Consider the following 14,549-nt stretch of genomic DNA (forward strand, 5'->3'; position numbering starts at 1 on the left):
GACACAAAATACTCATGAAACAGGTTTTTAACCTACAATGTCTGTGAGGACTATTGCAGATGATCATCTCAAGCTTCCCAACAGGGAAAACAGCAGGAGTTCATGCTGAACCAGCACTCCAGAGGTTGCAAGCCAAAGCTCATAAATGGCCAAGGTGCAACCCATGTAGCACAGGATGAAGAGGAAAATAATGGACTGGTTCCATTGGTAATGATGTAAAAATAATCTGAGACTTTCTTACTGCTACTCTGAATGTCCCAAGACCTATGGCAGAGGCAGAACACTGGAGGGATAATAAATACATTCTGAAGTAATCATTGTTCCTTTTTTGGGATTGGGAGTGGAGGTGATAAAGAAGCAGTTTTTAGTACTACAAAACTCCCCTACTGAAGGGAGACCTGGGAAACATGGAAGAAACATTTCCCCCAGTAAAACAGCATGAAATATCCCAGTAGAGTGGTGAATCCTATCCTTTCCTGGGTTTCTGTTCCAGCATTTGAGTCATTTATGCCACAGCTGAGTGCTGGGATGACTACAGTCCAGGAGGTTTGGTCTGCCTGGGTGGCAAACAGAGGAGGCAGAGGCGACTGAGCTCTGCAGTGGGGCCGGGCTGGGGCCCGCTGGCACCGGGCACTCTGCAGCAGCACCTGCCAGGGCAGCCCTGGCCACATCAGAAACAAAAACAGGTTCCCATTGAAGGAGAGACACCTGAGCAGTCAGGAGCTTCTGAAGAATGGCTGGCTGTGTCTGAGGGTGCTGGCACAGCTTTGTGTGTGTTCTCAGGTGCTGTGCTGTGCAGGGAGGGCTGACCCGTGAGCCCTGGTCCTGTGCTGCTGGTCCCAGCTCGTGTGCCCGGGTGCTGCACACCCACAGAAAGGATACCCCTGTGTGAGCTCAGGGAAAATGCAGGTGCTGGAAGCAGGGCAGGCTATGCCTGTGATGGTGTTCACAGGGGTCTTAGCATGAGACGAGTAAGTTGACTCCATGTTCAGAAGGCTTGGTTTATTATTTTATTATATATATTATGTTAAAAACTATACTAAAAGAATAGAAGAAAGGATTTCATCAGAAGGCTTAGCTAAGAATAGAAAAGGAATGAATAAAAAAGGTTTGTCTCTGACTGAGACAGTCCGGACAGTTGGACTGTGATTTGCTATTAATTAGAAACAACCAGATGAGACCAATCACAGATCCACCTGGTGCATTCCACAGCAGCAGATAGGAATTGTTTACAGTTTGTTCCTGAAGCCTCTCAACAACTCGAGAAGAAAAAATCTTAAAGAAAAGTTTTTTCCATAAAACATGTCAGTGACACTATGCCCGGGCCCCGAGCATGAGGCTTAGAGACTCTCAGGCAAGTAAGACTTCAGAAAGATAAAGGTTTTTTTCCCATGCAGTGGTTACTGTGGTGTCTAAACACGGAGAAACATCTGTTCTGTAGAGAAACACACTTTGTTTCAACATCAGGTTCTTTGGAAACCTTTGTGTAATCAACAAAACTACAAGCATTTAAATCTGTAACCCACTGCACACTACAGAGACTTCATGGAAATCATGAAAGCTGAAACCCCACCTGAAATGAGCTGTCACTGCGGTCAGCAGGGCCATCCTGACCTAACCCTGGGGAGTGTCTGACCCTAAAGCCTCTAAAACATGTGATAGAGTCTGTATCTGGGAGTTGTGCAGCACTGAGAACTTCTTTCTTATGATTATTTTAAGGCATCTTTTGACAGAAACAGTATTGCAAAAAGGAATTAAAAAGTACAGCATGATATACTTAAGCAGGAAAATCTGACACTGAGCCCATAAAATATTTCTGTATCTTCTGTGATCTTTGGATGCATATTTACTTATAGGGCAATTTCCAGGCCACTGCTGTTCTGATGGAAAGTGGATTTTTTTATGAAGCCATCTGTGGTTTTATTTCAGAAAATGAAACTTCATGTGTATCACTGGTGTTTTGATCACCAGATAATTTTTGTGACACAGTGGAAAGTCTGAGATTTAAAAAAAAAAAAATTACAAAGATGAACAGATGACAAAATTCTTGAAAAAAAAAAAAAAACTTTACATAAGAAAGAAAATATAAACCCCACAGCAGTATCTTATATAAAATAGCAGCAAGAAATTCTATTATAGTTTTTCAGGGAGGGAGGGAGGGAGAAATGAAAAAAATCTAGCTGTATAAAACTGTTTTACTGTTTATTAGGTTATGTTTTCTCTGTCTAGAGCAATACCAGACTATGTTTGATAACTATGTTTGATAACACAGCCTGAGAGTTGTGAGGATGAGAGGGTTTAAATTTCTGCAATAAAAATTAAACAAAATTCCTTATTCAGTTATTCAAAGCCATTGAACTAGAACACTGTAGTACAGAATATTACATTCTATCACAATTTATCTATCTTTTTGGCAAATTTATTGTTCTGCTTATAAAAAAAACCCAGCAGTTCTCTACCTGTCATATTTGATCATACCCTGTATTCTTTAGTGCCGCGTGCGTCGCCGTGAGTGCCTGTAATTTGCCATCATCCCTGAAGATGTTCTTGAAAATGAGATGTTTCATCTCAGTGGTCATACCCTGCTGACATTTTAAAAATAAATAAATTATCAGTTCTGTAGTACTGCTGTTGAGGTTTAAGAGGAATTTATGTAGAGTGCTGTGCTTCTGTGAGAATTGAGAAATCTTAATCTTCCAGTAAGTGACAAAACTATTATTAACATATCTCTAGGTAATGTGGTTTGGTGTTGATACTCAGTGGAATATACTTTTCATTAAAGTATGAAACCAGTCCAAATATGCTTTACTCTCAGACATAGCATTAGGTGTGTTGTTTCTTGGAATGACTGCAATGTAGAAATTAATCTAGTCTTACTCAAATGGCTTTTGTGTCTCTGTACAAACTCTGGACTCTTTCATGGGTGGCAAGATGAATGGAGACAGGAGGAAAAAAAAACCTTGGGAGGAAGAGCCAATAAAAATGTCTATTAAAGCCAACAGAGGTTTCAAAGTGATGAGGTGGCTCCCAGTGATGTGCAGTGCAGCTCCTCAGCTCTCCATGCACATCTCATCTGATCTCCTGTTGGTGAATCCCCATCTCAGCTTCATCACAGGAGTGAGCTCTGAGAGGGTAAGTATGAAGCTGAAGCTGGCCCTAGGACATGGCAGGGTGGTTCCCACTGTGAGAAGAGCAGCACCCTGTTTGCCTGAGTCTGAACACACGGGCTGAGGCTGGGTCCCTGCAGCTCTTTCTGCCAGATGGCCAAGCAGAAAGACTGAACAGGTGGTTGGAGCCATCCAGGTATCTTCCAGAAAATTCCTCCTCCATGCATTCACAAAAAGAAATATAAACAGCGTCATATAAAAAAATACAAGAAATATTAAATGATTGTAAAGATGAAATGTTTGCAGCAAAAGTAGCTGTAGAAATAATAATTTTTAAAGATTGAAAAAAATAGAAGTTTTTTCTCAGTGTTTTGCCAACAGTTTGCCTTCAAGGGATTCAGTGAATTTATGAGGAAATACACAGGATTTTTATTATCATGTGGACAGGGAAAGGATAAGTAACATATGCCCCTAAAGTTTGGAAAAGTTTTTTCCTAGCTGATCAGCACAAAACTAGCATGTGTGAATTCAGCCTAGTAAAAAATAACAAATAACAGTAAATGGTTAATTTTCACCTGGGAAAATTTTAACAGTTGTGTTAAATCAAAATACTATTCTAGAAAAACAGGTAATTAAAAAGTGTATCAATAACATGATTGGAGACATGTCAAAAAAGTAAAGGCAGGCAGGGTGCAAATGGGATTGCAAGGAGGTTGAAACATCTTAAGCCAGTTCAAGGGCAGCCCTACAGAGGAAGAAAGTAATTTCAAATAAACAGAAGGCTGAGCAGTGTTAACAATGGACTCATTGCTGGCCTCTCAACACACCATAACCAGTCAGAAAATAAAACCAGAAGTGAGGGAAAAGCTGGTGAAATTCTTGGAGGAAGAGTAAATTTACACGGAAATGTGGTTTTGAAAGTCCTGAAACTATTTCTGAGTTCAGCTGAAGGCACTCAAATAGTTTCAAATAGTTTCGCTTCACTTCATTTCTTTTTTTTTTTTTTTTTTTTTTTTTTGGCAAGAAGGTAGGGAGAAGGAAGCAAGGAAGGAGCCAGAAGGGGAAGTGTCATTTAATCTTCCTTCATCTTCTACTCACTTTGTCCTTTATCTGGGCCTTGGAAGAGCCAGCTGTGAATTCTTTTCCCTTGTGAAAGGACCAGACCCTGCAGAAATGTCCAGTCCCTGTGGCACACAGGGGACTCAGCTTCGTGCATGGCAGCTCCAATGGGCTGAGGCCTCAGAGAGGTGTGTGACCAGAGGGACAGTGGTGCCACCTCACACTGAGAGCCAGTGTGGGGACTCTGTGTCCTCTGTGCCATTTTCTGGAGCCACCTGGGATGCTGTGGTGCAGCGGGGCACCCTTCTAGGAAGCCAGAGCTCAAGCCTGGTGGGGGTCAGGTCTGCCCAGCAAGTGCCTTGGCACTGCCCAACTGTGGTGTTCCAGGCAGCTTGATAAAAAATTGCCTTGAGCTGTGTGGATTAAGTGAGGGAGGGAGAAGAGGGTCTATTTCTGCAGGGAAGAAAAAATAAGGAGTTTTGTGTCTGAGGGCTAATTTACCTTTTACAGTCTCAAAGGTGCAGTTTCACATATGGAATCATTTTCATCTTAGTCTTTGGGAGGAAGATCACTATCCTCAGATGTCAATCAATACCTTTCCAAAACTAACCTAAAAGAAAAATTAAATATTTGACAAAATTCTTCCTTTTTCCTTGTTTGTCCTCCACTGTTCTGTGTGAACACTTTGAGCTTTTCTTTTTAAATTTCACAGCCTACAGCATTCAGTAATAGCTCATTCATTATTCAAGTAAATGTTTCTGTAACTGGGTTAATAATAGTCCTCATAGCTAAGTACAGTAGTCTAGCTGGTAGAGTTTAAGTTCCCACAGAGCTTTTGTTTTCCTCAGTTTGCAGTAATATTCCCAATAAAGTCATTCATGGAAATGACTGTGTCACAGCAGTTTATGCATAACACCCAGTGAATTCTTATAACAAGATTTGTTAAAACTCTGGAGGAGATTTGTAGTAAGATAGTTATCTGAAAACAATCTTTAAAAAAAAAAAAAGTGGAAAGCTCTCATTTCAAGGTATGCTGCTTTCTCTGCTGCAGTCAATTCCAAGAGCTGCTGAGGTTACTGTAATATCTGAAGGTAGCTTGTGATTAAAAGCTTGGACAATTTTCCCTCACATAAAGCAGAAACTGAGGCACCAACACAAGCAGAAGTGCTCAATATGGAGCCCACATTTAAAAATGGAGCTAGGGATAATTTTTGAATCAAATACTTCAGTGTGTGGAAAATTGAGACAATAATTTGACTAATAAAGCAAAAGAATATAATTTGCTAAGAACATACTAGCATGACATACATAGAAAAAATTATTCTTCTCCTAAACTCATAGAATTCTCCAAGTTAAAAAAAAAAATAGTACACTAAAGCAAGATGAGGGATATAATTTATTTAGAGTGTTGAAAAGCTTCTGATAGGATTCTGCCTGTGAGAATATGAAAGAAGTCTGGTAACAAAAAGGTGAGGCAAAATCTTGTCCTGGATTAACAACTGCTGAAGAGACAAGCTGGCAGTGGAAATAAGTGTCTAAAGCCTGGGGCTGAAAAATATTCAGAGTGAAGCGCCCTAAGGATGTCTATAAGGACTGTTTTTATCTGTCCATGTGCAGGTGACTATATTGTACACACATGACACTGATTTCCTTCATTTCTATGAGGATCTGTTTACAACAGACAGCAGACAAATACGGACTTTGAGATAAGGAATGCACCCATTAGTTTTTTATAGATTTTTTTATGTCTTAAGACAGATGTCTTAAGGCTATGATCACAGTTTCAGTGGATTTGCTAAGTACTGCATTTCCTAATAACACTAAGAATTTGATGCACAATGAAATGTCAAAATATGCAGCTGATAAAAGCTTGATCAGAAAGGAAAAGCTGCAAAGGATTGTTTGAAACACCAGACAACTCTAATACCACCAGTGGTTGTCCTAACATGATGGCAGATGAACTTGAACTAAAAGGTAATGCATTTGAAAGAAATAATTTAAACTACTCTGACACACTGATGGCTTCTGAATTAACTGTAATCTCTGGAGAGAAGACCTGAGCATTATTGTGAACAGCTCAGTGAAGATACTAAGCAGCAGAAGCAAAAAAAAAAAAAAAGTGCCTGAGATGCAGCAGGGAGGGGATGCATTAAGGAGAGAATGAGAATGTACCTACCCTGGTGTGCAGACGTGGCTGCAGGTGTAGCCACTTGTGCACTCACAGGGGTGGCTCATCAGCCTCATTACTGTGTGCAGCTTCAGATGCCACATGTGCAATCTGAACCTGCTAAAACAACCTGTGAATAATTCATGGCTCCCAAGTGAGAAGAAGGGCTGGGGATGATGAAGTTGGTCACTTGTGCCTAGGAGCCAGCCAGTCCTTCTGGCAGTGTACCAAAAGCTGAGGGAATGGGAAGGTTTGGGTTGACATTAGGGGTGTTTGAGCACACAGACTCCTCATCAGCATTGGCCTTGCTCCTCCTTTTCAGGATATTTCCAAGTACTTCTGCCAAAACTTGCCCCTCTGTCAGTTTCCAACAAGGATCATGGCCCATCTTGCCTCTCATATTGTTAATTATTGTCATACCTGTGTCCTGGGTGCATAAACCCTCGTGGAAAACTGGAACAGTGCTAGTCAGGACTCATGAAGGAATCATGGAAGGAAGAGCTGGGGAAAGAAACTGCAGGAGAGCAGTGACAGTGAGCAAGAAAGAGCGGAGAGGAGGCAGGAGATGGCAGAATCCCACGGGACCCCCCCATCCAGACTTGGATCAACCCCTCAGACAGCCTCTCTTCAGCAGAGTTTTTCTCTCTCCAGGTCTGCAGTGCACCAACATCTCTGACACATTGCTTTACACCTAGTTCCCATTTAAGAGAAAGACAGGAAGCTCCTAACTCTGGTTCAGTTGCAGTTTCTCTGGCTTTGACACAAGATAACCCCCGCAAAATGCAAACTGAAGCATGGTTATCTTTGCTACCAGAAAGGCTAAACACTTCATTAGGTTTTTAAATGAAAGCTTAGTTTCTGGAGAATGCAGTCAAATCTGCAGGAAGGACCTAATTCCTCCCACATTTTCATGAGCATAGGGGATCAACATCTTTACCAGTCAGATGCTCTTGCTCTGCCTGTCCCTGAAAACAAGGAAAAGGGGAAGCTTGCATTTACAAGATGACACTTTTGAAGCTGACAAAGAGAACCATGAACAAGTAAGGTAGAGTAAACCTGTAGTATCCACTGAAGAAAGTTTTGAATGTATTCTGCAGGATCAGAAAAGCACCAGCCGTTTATAAGAGCAATGTTTGCACTGCGCTAGTTACAGCTGCTGCAGATGATGCTAAGAACCAAAATGTTGTCCCTGGCCTGGCACAGTGGATTGAAGCCAGAGGGGCAGTAGCAGGTATTCTGTGCTCTATGACCCTCCTCATTTATCATGAACCTCATCCCAGAGTTGTTTGCTGCGTCCTTTCTCACTGGCAGTAATACTGTGTGAAAATCAAAGTTTTCATTGAAAGAAGGGAGTGAATTTTTTCATACTGTATAAACAAAATTGAAACTCTGACTCCCAAAGTTTCAAAAAAGCAAAAAGAAGACAAAGCCAACAAAATTTGCACTTTTTTTGAAAAGTCATGATATGTGAGTGGCAGGTGTCAGCAATACTGAGAATGGCTTCTGGAGCTGATGAGACCTGCATGGAGTGTTCCAATAGGCACGAGGAGGCACCAGCAGCCACTGACACCAAGGAGAGACTGAGGGAACAGGGAAGGGCTAGGAAAGAGAAAGCAGCTTTACATTTTCCTCTTCTAAGGTACTCTGAAAAAGGCAGTGAAAAGCCTCTGAAAGAAGCTCAAATAACCCTGGAAACCACAAGGGAGGCTGGATTTCAAAGGACTGTTGAGAATGAAGATAATAGCACCAAGGAGGACGGCTCAGTCCTGTAGTAGGTAAGGCAAAGGCTTCACCACACTGGATTTAATGTTTTTCCTGTGCATTTGCTTGGTGGGCCTGGAGTCCTGATTTAGTGGGACAGCTAAAATATCCAAACAGCAAGAAGAAAGTAGTCATTGGCATAAGTAATCACGATTAAAAAAATCTTTTGTAAAGGTTATGAGCTCTTTTCTTCCAGAATTGCCACACAGGAACTAGCAGTATGTGTTTTCTCATTACTGATGAAAGTGACGAGAATGGTGGAGACAGTGCACGAGATTAGGGAGACCCATATTCCCATGGATCATCAACAAGGATATCTGAAACCTCTGAAACCTGAAGCGTCATAACTCAGCAGATGGATGTGTCCTTTCCTATTAAAGCAAGTGAGACCAAAGGGGGAAACACTTGCTTTCTCCTTTGAGTTCTTCAGGAAAAAAAAACTAATGAGGAATTGACATAGGACCCCACTTTGAAGCATAACTCAAATAAAACCTTGTAATTGAAGCTGAGTTAATGGGAAATGTCATGCTGGCTTTCATAATACAAACCATACACCTGCCTCTATAATGCCATACCCCTTCAGAAGATCCAGTGGTGGAGCCTGATAATGAGCCAACATCACACAGCCACACTGCTGCTGGATGTACTGCACAAGGTGTCAGCATCCTGCCAGCTTATTCCCTGAATAGGCATGGCTGATGTTTCCAGGAGCTGTAAGACATCTAGGAGAGTCGCCAACAGGGAGCAAAACCAATGCTGCCAGTAGGAGGATGGGGTAGTGCCAAATTAGTACAGAAGTTCCTCTACGTGCCAAATAGCTTTCTAATTACGTTGTGATCAGCAAGACAAAACTGTGTCTCTTTAAAAACATATGTCTGTACTCACAGTGGGTCTTCATGCAGAAGGGGAATTTAGATGCAAAATGGCAGATAGGAAAGGCTTATTTGTTTTCAGATGTTTGTGTGCTTCCAGGACTGCAGTCCATAGGACTGACGCCTTCGCTCCAAAGAAATCAAAGAAGAGGACAAAGAGGAGGTGGGATCTGGCAGGTTAGGAAATGATGGGGCCATTTAATGTATGGGCACACATTGAAACAGGTGAGTCTGGCAGATACCTTCCCACTAAACATCAAACAAATCCCATTAGGGTTCTGTTTGGCTGCTTTTGGTTGAATAGCACATGTTCCAAACATAGCACCAGGCCACTGGGCCCAGTTCCTTTGGCGGATTTGATTGCAGTGTAATTTTCATATGAATGTAAGACATATTTCTAAGAGTTGGGCTGCAGAAGCCTGAACTTGATAAGCTGGTCCAAATGACAAGGATGAATCTGATACTCATTAAAAAGAGGATGCAACAGCTTTTGGAACATGTAGTGGATCGGAGTTCATCATGGGGAATTTTACAAAGAATGAAAAGTGAATCATGTTGCTATAGAAATAAATATTTAAATATGTGGTAAGTAAAATTTCATCTGGATCCTTTGTACTCATTCAGACTTTCTTTAAGCTCCTCTAATGGGTAATGAGGCCACCACACAGCAGAGTGATGAACAGGCTTTCGTGTACATGGGTTTAAGCCTCTGCCTCTTCCCCAAGCCATTACCCTTGGGAGCCAAGTACATTTTGTATCCAGCAAAAAAAATTAAAAGAGGAGAACATGTGAATACATTGCTCTGTGGATTTGATGGGTGGTTATTTTGCTTTTAATGGACAGTGAGCTGTGGTGTAGATATGTGCTACAGTAGCTACACTAGCACTCTTTCAGACTCCCAAAGTCACACTACAGCAGAACAGTTTTCTCCACTTTCTGTGCCTTTCTTGTGTAGGTTTTATGTGTAGCTGCTCCTCCTCCACACACCTCCATGGGTTTTGGGGAGCATTCAACAGCTGGGTAATAGCACATGGGAACTCCTGGAGAAGATCATGCAGGTTCTCTCTGTGAATATGAGTATTTTGAGAATCAGCAGTGCCTAACCAGGCTGGAGCTTCAGTCTTTTCCCACTTCTCCACATATCCTTGGTTGAAGTGACCTGATCCCTGTTAGTATGTGAAATAACTACATGGTTGGGATAAAACAGTAACAGTACAGGCAGAAATGAAACTAATAAATGTATTCAATATGGCATTTTCTCTTTCTGGGTACACAGGGTTTGTGCAGGACTGCTTGGACGTCATTTACCATAGCCAAAAGAACATTTCTCCAGTTACCAGTGGGCACATCATTCTGCAAGGCACCTATGCAGATCCAGCACATTGCAGCAGGTCCATGCATACAAAATAGCAGATGTTTTGTTTTGTTTTCTTATTTATTTTGTTTTATTTTATTTTATTTTATTTTATTTTATTTTATTTTATTTTATTTTATTTTATTTTATTTTATTTTATTTTATTTTATTTTCCTTTTGTGGATTCTGGCAGATTTTGTCTCTGTCAGTTAGTATGAACCTACCTGCAGTACAAATTTCTGGGTCCTGCATAACTAGAGAAGGCCACCACTCCCCAGACCCTATGTGTAGTTCTCTGACAACCTGTTTTCTTTGTGATTTCAGGCATTCCAATATTGTGGGTCATTAATTGTAGAAATCTCCTGGCTTCTGTTTGAGGAATAAAAACAATTTACTTCAACAGGAGGTAGCCCCTTATGAGATACATCCAGCAGGCCACAGCAGGGATCAGCCCCGTCGTCTTTATGAGCAGGATATGTTCACATGCCAAAGTCAGCAGAAACAAACTAGATGACACATCCACACTCTGAAGGTTTGTATTCCCAACAAACCCAAGCAGAAATAAGACAGGATGAGGAGCCAGGTCCAAATCAAGCATTTAATTCAAACATTTACATGCCTGAGATCAAGCTCTTGGATTATGGATTAAATCCCTAAAACGTTTAGGAAGGCGGGAGCTGCCTGTGAATTGTCTCTTACATATGTCTGGGGACGTTTTGTGACATCTGCTGTACAAGCTTGGGTTTGTAAAACCCACATGCAAAACAGTGGGTTTAGACCAAACTGCTGATGTCTGAAATTTTCACTCTGCTTGATATGAGACCTTGCCAAATCTCCAGCAGTATCTGTGCCTGAGACTCTTTTACCTCTCATCCCACACACCTTGAGCTGATTTTTACTTGGACAACTTCTTGCACTTTATACTTTGGGAGCCATATATCAAGGAGAAATCTGCTCAGGAGGAGAGGACAGGGATTCTGTCTGTTCTCTCATCCTTAATGCAGTTTTCATCTTGAGGTGATTTAAGTCTTTCCATTCAAAAAATCTGACATCAGCCATGCACTCTCAGCCAAGTGAGGTTACTCAGGATTTATTGCATTCTGTTGTGTGACACTGAATTTGGAGAACTGTTGTGGGGATGATATTTGCTGTTGTGATTTGGGGACACTTCTGTCTCACCCTTTTGCTTGGAATTTGGTGTCCCTGCATCCCTGCACAGAAAACAGTAGAGCAAAGAAGCTCAGCAGCGCTTTTCACCAGGTCCCGCTGGTGAAACCACCACAGGGCCCCAAGCCACTTTCTCTGTATTCTCTTGGGTATTTTGGGGCAGAAATGTGCTCCTCACAGGTAATTTCAGAATTGCTGCTGGAGTTCTTGTACCCTTATGGAATGAAACCTGAGCTCCTGACCAAAGAGAGCCCCACAAGGCTCACGCCTACCTGTGTGCCTGAGTGTTGGGCACATCCCAACCTTTCCTCTGGCCCCACAACGCTCTAGAGTGACAGCTCAGGTACTGCAGAGTGCTGGGAGAGAGCTCCTTTCAGTGGCACCCGGAGGACCCAAAGACAACTCCAGACCTCTACTAGGGGCACTTTCTCCTGTTTTGCCCCAACTGGAATGGACTTCCTCTCTTACCACACTGTTGCATTTGAGGAGAAGCCAGAGTCAGCAGCTATCCATTGCTGAGAGACAGAAACAGCCAGAACAGGCCCTAAAATGGACCTCTGGGCAGATCTGGCATTTCAGCTCTGAATTCAGTGGGGAACAATTGAGAGCTTCTGCATGCTCAGTGGATACAGCATGACAGAAGGTGTCCTAGCACAGGGAACTTTGTGCATTCACATCATTTCCAAACTGGCTAAAAGGGGTTGATATCTTTCACAGCAGTTTTCCACCTTTGGGAAATCTTGTGTGATATAAAATTCCAGAGGGAATTGTTGGGGGACTGTTGCTATTGTTGGGGGACTGTTATTGTTGGGTAAGGCTGTTTGTGCTGCTCATGAAGATATGTCCATGCTGTGCTGCTACAGACTGCTCCCTTGCCACACAAAATCTCTGAAAACAAGGGGACTTGAGACTAGGAGTGGAGACCTCCACGTAAACCAGTCTTGTTGCTTGAAAAGAAAGACTGATGATTAAATGGACTATTTAATGTGTTTTCCATAGGTTAAATGCCTCTCTTCTCTGTGCTTACTGTTTTTTAACCTTCCTTGCTCACAGCATCCCAAGTACATGTTAGCACTCTTTCCCTCGGGTGAGCTAACAAAACATCTTCTCTGAACTCCCCTCAGTCTGTGTAGCTGCATTCCTCCTCGACTTGGTAGAGCTCCAAGACACCATTCCACAGACAACTTGCCATGCAACCTGTGGCTGTGTGTAAATAAATGTGTATATATAGTGTATGTGGTGTTCTCTATAAAGGCAGAGCTGTACATACTAGAGCAGCTTAGAATCAACAAAGACTTGGTAAATAAATGGGGTTTGCACTTCATCTTCTTTCTCCTCTCTCCATCAGAAAGAGACTAAGTAGGAATTGCTCCCTTAAGCAAGGTTCATCCCTGTTGGATCAATTCTTTACTCTGGGGGTTCTGCCTGAACTGCCAGTGGAAGCTCAGACCTGAGGTCACTACATGTGTGTAAATTAGGCAGCCACGCAGGAGCAGAGTCTGGCCTGCCAGCACCCAGCAGTGGGGGTTGGAGGGGGCAGTGCTGCCTGTGGGCGTGAGAGCAGGCAGCATTCTCCCCTGGGCAGGAGGAGGCTGGCTGCTTTCCACAGGGAGGTATAACTCTGCAATACCTTCCCCATTCTTGGGGTTTAGAAGCACTGACAGATCTTTTCCTTCCACTTAGAAAAACTCACTCAATAATGAAGAGTGAATTCTAAATGGGTCCATTCCACATTAACTGTTTTTTAAAGGACTTTAACTATTTGTTTGAAGCCTGTTACTGCTTTCTGTCCCCATCCTTTCCCTTTCTCAATCCCTTGAAAGCTTCCCTGCCTTCACAGCAGATCAAACCAGCCAGCTCCAGTGTCTGCTCCATGGTCACCCAGAGGTGTGCAGGGCCAGGGCTGAGCTCAGAGCTCCATCTCAGCTGAGCTGCATGGAGCTGGCTCAGCTGGCTCAGGCCCAGGATGCAGCTTATCTGCCAACAGACAAGCCACCCATGGATAATGGAAAGTGACTGCAGCAATGGAACGTGTTACAAAACTCCTACTGACTTCAAGGGAGCCGACCAGCAGAAATTACTGTGTACTTACACCAGGGAAGTAATCTGGGACAGTAAATTAATCTCAACAGTCCTAGCTTCAGGGGTTCTTGAAGCTATTTTGTACAGTTTTCATTTGCAGGGATTTTTTTGCTATTAAATTTGTAAGAATGAAGCCAAAGTTCTCTCAAACTGCTAAACTGTGCTTTTTTTTGGGATTTCCAAAAAACCAGACAAAGCCAGAGTTTAGTCTGACTCCCACCTGGAAGCAGAAGCTGGTCCATGTCTGCCTAAAACCTTGTGACTCTCTGCAAACTTGAATTCATCTTGGCCTGTGATCTATATCTGTGTCCACCTGGCTTCAAGTCTTATTACAGAAGATCAATCCAGCTGTAGTTCAAGGGTACAACAAGTCAAGCTTTGTGTATGAGCTGGACCACCCACAATATCAGTTGGGCCAAAATGCAAATATAGTAGCCATAATCACAGCAAAGAGTGGAACTTCTGGTTTCCTGCTTAATCAGAAATGTGGGAAATTCAGGGAGGAAAGAGGAGCGTGTCTACATGAGTCAGGGAGCATGTATTTAGCAATTTTACTTTTTGCAGTTTAAAATGGGCCCAACCCAAGTATTTCCAGGGAAGATCAGATTTGTGTCCAGACCTATACTGGTATTCCATTTTTGAGTGTCAGTGGTACAGAAAACACTTGTCTTTTAAAGTTGAATTTCTAGCTGTGGTGCTGTGAGGACCAGCTTTGTGATGAGCCACAGAAGAGAGAGGAAACTTTTTGAATTTCTGTGGATTTTATGCAGCATCAGGAGGAAGTGGGAGAATGCTCTCTTTATAAATATGCCAGGGTATGGGGGCAATGGCTTTCCTTCCATGGCTGCAAGGGCTCTCTTGGCTGCAGCATGAGCTGGGCTGCTCCTAAAGATTTGCCCCTCACCTCTTTCCTCCCTCCCACAGAAACCTCTCTTGGGGTGACCTCTATCCTGGCAGGGAATATGGGCCAGAGAGAAGAT

Source organism: Haemorhous mexicanus, chromosome 1 (genome assembly GCF_027477595.1).
Source record: "Haemorhous mexicanus isolate bHaeMex1 chromosome 1, bHaeMex1.pri, whole genome shotgun sequence".
Taxonomy (NCBI): Eukaryota; Metazoa; Chordata; class Aves; order Passeriformes; family Fringillidae; genus Haemorhous; species Haemorhous mexicanus.